A 7,482-nucleotide genomic window follows, 5' to 3' on the forward strand; every position below is an offset into this window, starting at 1 on the left:
AAGAGATACAGTCTGGAAACAAACCTAGAACCTTCAGCCCCTAGTCTAGGGAAGTATTTTAATCATATCCGTTTTATCATGTGTGGGCCCTTATGTCCATGGGCAAACTAGAATCATGTTTCCATCTGACATACTACTACTTTGTAGTTAGCCCTTCCCAACAAGTCCTTGCACTTTTTATAAATGTAAGAGAATTGATGAACACAACAAGGGGGAACCCAGTTGCCACCCATCTTGCTAAACAAGGCATACCATATGCTCACAATCCTATTCCCCATGCCCAGAGGCCTCTTGGGAGTCGGCAGAGTCCATTTACTACTATACAGACAGGTATCATTCCACCCAGCTTCCAATCATCACATATCTACAGACAGCTCATGTTAGGCTTTGATGGCCATTCTATAGGGATTTAGGGTCTATGCTTTTGTTCCCCTTTCTTCCCAAATCAAGGATATGCCTCTCTATTCAAGTGTGTTACTTCCTTGTAGATTTTTTTCCTGAGGCATTAGAGGTTAAGTGACTTGCCCAGGGTCATACAGCTAAGACAGTTAAGTATCTGAGATCACATTTGAACTCAGGTTCTCCTGACTTCAGGGCTGGGGCTCTATCCACTGCGCCACCTAGCAGCCCTTTCTTGTAGATTTTTAAAGCAAAGAAAATGAGGTTTCTGTAGACACCTCTGAAGGACTTTCTATATTCCCATCTTTGTTGTAAAGTAAAGGAAGAAAGAAATTATAAATTAGAAAGTGGGAGAGGACAGTGGCCTATAGCTTAACACTTTGTACCATTTGTATCGATTTCTTTTGTTTTCATATCATCTTCATTTCCAAATATATCCCACCCCCCTCACAGAATCATCTCTTAAAGAATAACAAAATAAGAGCAGTCCAGCAAAACAAGGTAATACAACAAGTCTGACAGTGTATGTTATGTTCCACACCCATACATTTTTATTTCTTCTTTATTGAAACACATTTCAATAAAGTTAACCTAGCTACCATTGAGGGGACGTCTTTTTGGGGAATACACTGCTTTACAGATATAGGAGAACTATCGCAGGGACATTGGGGTCCCAAGGGAGCATTATCTAGGCAGGGATCCTGAACCTTTTTTGTGATAATACCTCTTTGGAAGTATGGTGAAGTCTAGGTCCAATTTTCATAAAAATGGGCCTTATTTCATTTTAGTGACCCAAATTCTAAAGCTGGAAGGGAGCTCAGAAGCCAGACAGCCCAACCCCCTCATTATACAAAGGTAGGAGCTGAAGGTCAAATGTGAGCAGTAACCTGTCCAATGTCACATGCCTAATAAAGGCCCGCTTTCCTCCAAATCCAAGGCTTTTTGTTCCCATCATGCCACATCGCAGGGTGGGCAAATTGGGGTAATGTACTCATTAACAGTTTCAGTTCTTGCAGGGCCACAGAAGCCCTCCCTAGGCATTAATCAGTAGTGCTTTGACGAGTTTTGATGATTCTTAGTGACTTAACCTATAGAAACACATTTTCTTTTTATACCTCTGAAGGACTTGAGTTAAAACCTTGCCTCTATCACCTTGGACAGCCATTTCCCCTTGCTAGACCTCAGTTTCCCTCTCTGCAATGTAAGAGTGTTTGACTAAATGGCCTCCGATGTCCCTGACAGTTCTAGAGCTGGGGTACTATGTGTGACTTCCAGAGTCTCAATTTCCTTCTCTGTGAAAATGAATGGAATAAGCTAGATGACCTCTGAGGTCCCTTCCACCTCTGCATCTAGGATCCTATGGTAACAACAGTGCTTAACACAGTGCCAGGCACAAAATGGGTACTTAATAAATGTTTAACGATGAACAAGAGTGATAAGGCTGAGCCTGTACTCTGGTCACCTGTGGTAGGTCCCTGCCATGTTTGACCAGAGGGTCATGTTCGGCCCTTGTGTGTCTCTCCAATTAGTGGCTGTGTCAAAGATAAAGAGGCTACCTCAAAAGAATACTAATGCTATCTTTCCACAGTCTCTGCAGCCCCAGACTGGACAGCTCCTACTGCCTCAGGTGTTGGTCATTTTTGACAGCCATCAGACACAGGGGCACACAGGAATTGACTAGGAACCACTGGCTCACATGGCTTTTGGCAAGAAGTCAGAACTGGTGACCCACCGTAACAGGTCAGGGTGCAGATTCTACCACATCATCCTTATTACAATTCTCCACCACTGTTCTGATCTATGAGCAAGCTGGGTATTTGGCTCATTGTTAGAGAAACAAAGAAAGGCAGAAACTATGCCCTCAAGAAGATTATATTCTGGGGGGCAGCTATGTAGTGCAGTGGATAGAACACCAGCTCTGAAGTTAGGAAGACCTGAGTTCAAATCCGGTCTCAGACACTTAACGCTTCCTAGCTGTGTGACCCTGGGCAAGTCACTTAACCCCAATTGCCTCAGCAAAACAAGAAAAAAATTACATTCTAATGACAAGACAACATGCAAATAATACATGTATACAAGATACATAAAGCAGTTGGAAAATAACCTTAGAGGGGAAGGTACTAGCTGCTAAAGGGAACTAGGAAAAGCATCCCACGGAAGGATTTGAGCCAAGTCTTGAAGGAAGCCAGGGTAAGTGGTTTGTTTGAGGAGGCAGCAGGTTCATTCCAAACACTAGGAATAATCAGCACAGGGGCGTGCATGGAGTTAGCAAACTGAGTTCTTTGTGCAAAAAGTCAGTAGATAAATCAATGTGGCAAGATCATAGAATGGCAAGAGAAAAGTGTAAGAAGACTGGAAAATGAGGAAGGAGTCAAATCATCAAGTCCTTTAAATGCCAAACAGAGAGATTTAACACAATGGTTGGTCCTGAACACAAGGAAGCCACTGGAGTTTATAGGGTAGAAGGGTGATTTGGTCAGATCTGTAGTTTGGAAGAATTGTGACAACTTAGTGGACATTGGATTGGAATAGAAAAACACTAAGAGATAGGAGGCCCAGTTATGAAACCATTAGGTCAGAGAGAAATTTGGAGCTGCTGTTTTGTTGAGTGGGATAGGGAATCAAGGAGGGAGAGATGAACTGATTGCCTTGATGCAGTGGGAGCCACTTGAGGTATTTGTAGTAAATCAGCCTGGTTTGGTCATTTCTTCCAGTTCTGTTTCACTATGGTATACAGCTTTGATCTGGAAACTATATCATTTGAATAGGTTTTTATTAATATCTGTGGTCTTTATTTTGCCTACCTGTATTCTTCCTCTTCCCCCAAAATCAACAAAATTTTTTTGAAAGAAAACAAAATAACTTTTTGCTAACCCTCACTTGCTAAAACAACATAAAAAATAGCTAGGTAAAGAAAGCAAGATAAAAATCAACAGAAACAATATATCAGAAAAAATCTGACATCATATACAATGTTCCACAACCAAGAACCTCCCTACCTCTGAAAAGAATAGAAGTATCTCTTCAAATTCCTTCTTTTAGGCCAAGCTTATTCTTTATAACTGTGTAATATTCGTTTTCTTATTGGTTTTGATTGTTCTTTCCATTTCTATTACTTTAGTCACTAAATATATAGTTTTCCAGATTACTCATTTTGCTCTGTATCTCAGCTCGTGTAAGGCTTTCCATGCTGTTCTGTATTCTCATTTCAGGTAAGCAATTTGATTTTTCTACTGTCACAGTACATCTTGATAAGACAAAACTAATCAGGTGACTAGGATGGGGCCAAGGCTTTGACTCTCAAAGGTCCATAAAGGTACGGAAGCCTAGAACCCACCAAGGCAAACAGCAACGTCCATTCAGCAGAAAACAGAAGTGAGCCTAATTCTGTGTCAAGGAGGCTTTCAAAATCTTTCTGGTAAGAGGTCAGAAGTTGTGACCCACATGGACAGTGTGAGTCACCAAGTCTGCATGGGGGTTGTAACTGCATTTAGTTGGAGAGCAAGAGATGTGGGAGCAGGTGTGTTCTGACCCAGCTGGAATTAGGAGAGGCAGGAAAACAGGGAACTTCTCCATTCCTGATTTCTTTGGAGCTTCCTCTATGGATATTTTAAATAGAGTACAAGCAATGAAATGCTTGGTTTCTGCCTATTTTTTGCAAAGAACACCATTCCCATTTTGCATCTTTCTGTGAAGCCCTTTCGGCAACTTACGAGACTCACACATGTTGCCGATTTAAACAAATGTCCCTGATTGAAATTTTCCTTCCCTAGTCCTCATTGAAGATTGTGCATTTAAGGGCTTTTTATAACTTCATCTGCATAACCTTGAAGAGTCTCTTCCTCCTTTAGCTGATTAAAACTGCTTTTCACAGCCCTTATAGCAAGATGGGGCTCCACCACGATCTGTATTTCACTTTATGCGCTTCATTAACTTGTTTGTGCAATTGCATTAGCGCCATGCCATTAGCACCTCCCCCCCCCTTCCAATACATCTGGGGCCCTGTCTTGACAGGCAAATTAACAGTTTCATCAATCTATTCTGAGATTTGTAATGACCTACTAATAGAAAGCAAAATATCCAGCTTATTGGGAATCGCATACTGCCTTCGACCCCAAATGCTGGCAAAAAAAAAAAAAATGATTGGGACGGGAAAATGAGCCATATTCAACAAAGTAAGATGATGGTCAATTTTGGAAACATTTATTAAACGATCTACTTTTGTGAGATGGGAAAAAAGTATCAAAATTCGATAGAGTAGGAGAAATATCACAGCGAAGGAAAGGGTGTAGAAAGCATGGTGCTTTGGGTCAATACTGAGGAAATTATAGAATCATTGCTCTCATTTATATGAGCCTTGAAGGTTACAGAGTACTTTAATATAAACAATAGCCTTGGGAAGCCAATTGTGCAGGTATGATTCTGTATGATTCTGATTCTTGCATTAAAGATGAGGAAATTAAGGCTCTGGGAGGTTTATCAGAGGTCACCCAAGTGGTGAATGACTCAAACCTCTGCTTCCATTGCAGTCTCCTATTCATATTTGCCTATTAAATGAGTGGAATATTTGAAAAAACACCCATGTCGATTCAAAAGACTTCATGGCTTATATCTTCCATTAAGCCTAGGTTTGGGGTGTAGGTTTTGTTGGGGGAACCAGGTTTGTCATTATGGGTTTTTGTAGGGAACTCTCACTGTGGAAATTCCCTCTATCAATAAAGATCAGCACCGGCTCTGCTGTCTGGAGGCACAAGTGATTTCTCCCAAGGCACACAGTATGTATTATGATGGGACTGGGGGAAGGAAGGAAATCAAGACCTCCCACACTCTGATTCTCTCTCTCTCTGCTCTACTGTTGAATGGCTACTCTTATAAGGTTAGTGTAACACATGTTACTAAAAAAAGTCCAATAGTAACTTTCATCTTCCACTTTCTTGCTTAATGTTTGGCCATGATTCATTATTGAAACCTTTCTGAGATGGATTTCAGATGTCACTTCCCACTTGCCATCTGTCTTTGGCTCTTTGTTTCCATAACAATACGCCACAGCAGATGCAACTTTTCTGATACGGAGCTGTCTCAGATCCGCTAGCATTTTCCCCTGACCTCCCAGTTGTGCCTCGTCCTGATGCAGAGAACTAAAGTTAGCACCAGCCTACTCTTGAGTAAGTTCTTTCTCCTCTCAATTCCACTGACATCGGATCCATTGTTTGCCCTTAACCTGTCCTGGCTGGGATTGAAGTGGAAGGGCAGAAAGTATCTTGAGGAAGTATACTACTTCCTTTTGGGCCTAGCACATAGTAGGTGTTTGTAAAATCACACAGAATTTCAGAGGGAACCTTAGAAGTCATTTTGTCTGATCCCTATCTTCAAAAGGAACCCCCTCTGTAGCTTCTCCACTTCTTCACCCACTACAATAGACATCACACAAGCTGCAATGATCTTCTTGGCAATGACCCTGCCTATATAGAGACTGTTCATGGAAAATTAAACTGAAGTATAACTCGGGTATTGGAGTTATATGAGTCTTAGCTGTCTGCCAAGATACTAAGTTCCTCAAGGGTGGGGATCTTTTCCTTCTATATGCTCCTGAAGCGCCTATCATAGGACCTTGCACATAAAAACATGAGGAAGAACAAAACACCAAAGCTGAACCTTAGAATTATGTGAATTATCAAAGAGAGACTGAAGATAACCTGGGGAGCACTAGGAGGTACAGTGGAGAAAGTCGAGTACTTGGAATCAGGAAGATTTGAGTTCAAATTCTACCTCAAATACTTCATAACTGTGTGAGCTTGGATCCCTCTCAACTTCTCTCACAGCCTCAGCTTTCTCATCTGTAAAATGGAACCAACTGTAGCACCTACCTTACAGGGTTGTTTTGAGGCTCAAATCATATGAAGAAATTTGGAAACTTTAAAGCACCATACAAATGCTAGCTTGTTGTCTTTATTATTATAGCCTAATCCAATTCTTCTCAATTTACAAAAGGGTAAACTGAGGCCCAAAGAGCAAAAGTGACCTGCCTAAGGTCACACAGTTCATGACAAAGCTGAATCTAGAACCCGGGCCCTCTTGACTCCTCAGTCCAAAGCTTATTCCAGAAGCTAAGTGTTTGTGAATAATCTTTGTCTGACCCCAATATAACTCATCAAAAGTATTAGCTATAAACCCCTTTCTACTGCAATCAGTATCCTATTTCCATCTGGAAGAACTCCAGAAAAGTAGAATTTGAATTCTTATCTCTGAGGACCAGAAACCATGACCTATGAAAACCGGATGCATATATTTATATGTCGTCTTCCAATTAGAATGTAAGCTCCTTGAAAGCAGGAACTTTTTTACTTTTGCCTTTGAATCTTCCCTAAGTGGTGCCAGACAAATAGTAGGTACCTAAAAATATTTGTTAAATGATTAACTGAAGAAATTTGAGATGGCAAACCTGGAGAAGAGAAGACTACGGGAAGCATGGGGGAAAAGTAGGATATAATATCTATCTTTGAGTATTTGAAGGCCTGTCATTTGGAAAAGAGATTCAACTTGTCCTCTGTGGTCAAAATGAAGAACGATGGATAAAAGCTCCAAAGAATCAAATTTACATGGGAAATCAGGAAAAAAGTTAACAATTTAGAGCTGTTCAAAAGTAACACGACCTGCTTCAGGAAGGGGTAAATTCCCACCCACTAGAAGACTTCATGGAAAGGCTCAATCAATTTGGAATTAATTTTGCACCAAGGAAGGAAGTGCTGGTAACTTCTAAATGCTCAAGGACATTAAAAGTCAAACAATCTTTGTCCTCAAGGAACTTACATTCTAACAGAAGTAGTAACATGTACACATGGAAGTATCTACACAGACACAAAGTAGACACTTCTGCCCTTGTCAAGCCTGATCTTGAGTATCATGGTCACTACTAAATATGGTGGTTTTATAAGGACCAGAGAAAAGAAGACTGGCAGTGAAGAAAGGTTACATGAGAACCATCTTCAATTACCTGAACGACTATATTACAGAAAAGGAATTGTTTCAGTCATTTTTTTCAGTTGTGCCTGACTCTGCAACCCCATGTGGGGTTTTCTTGGC

Source organism: Antechinus flavipes, chromosome X, assembly GCF_016432865.1.
Source record: "Antechinus flavipes isolate AdamAnt ecotype Samford, QLD, Australia chromosome X, AdamAnt_v2, whole genome shotgun sequence".
Classification (NCBI taxonomy): Eukaryota; Metazoa; Chordata; class Mammalia; order Dasyuromorphia; family Dasyuridae; genus Antechinus; species Antechinus flavipes.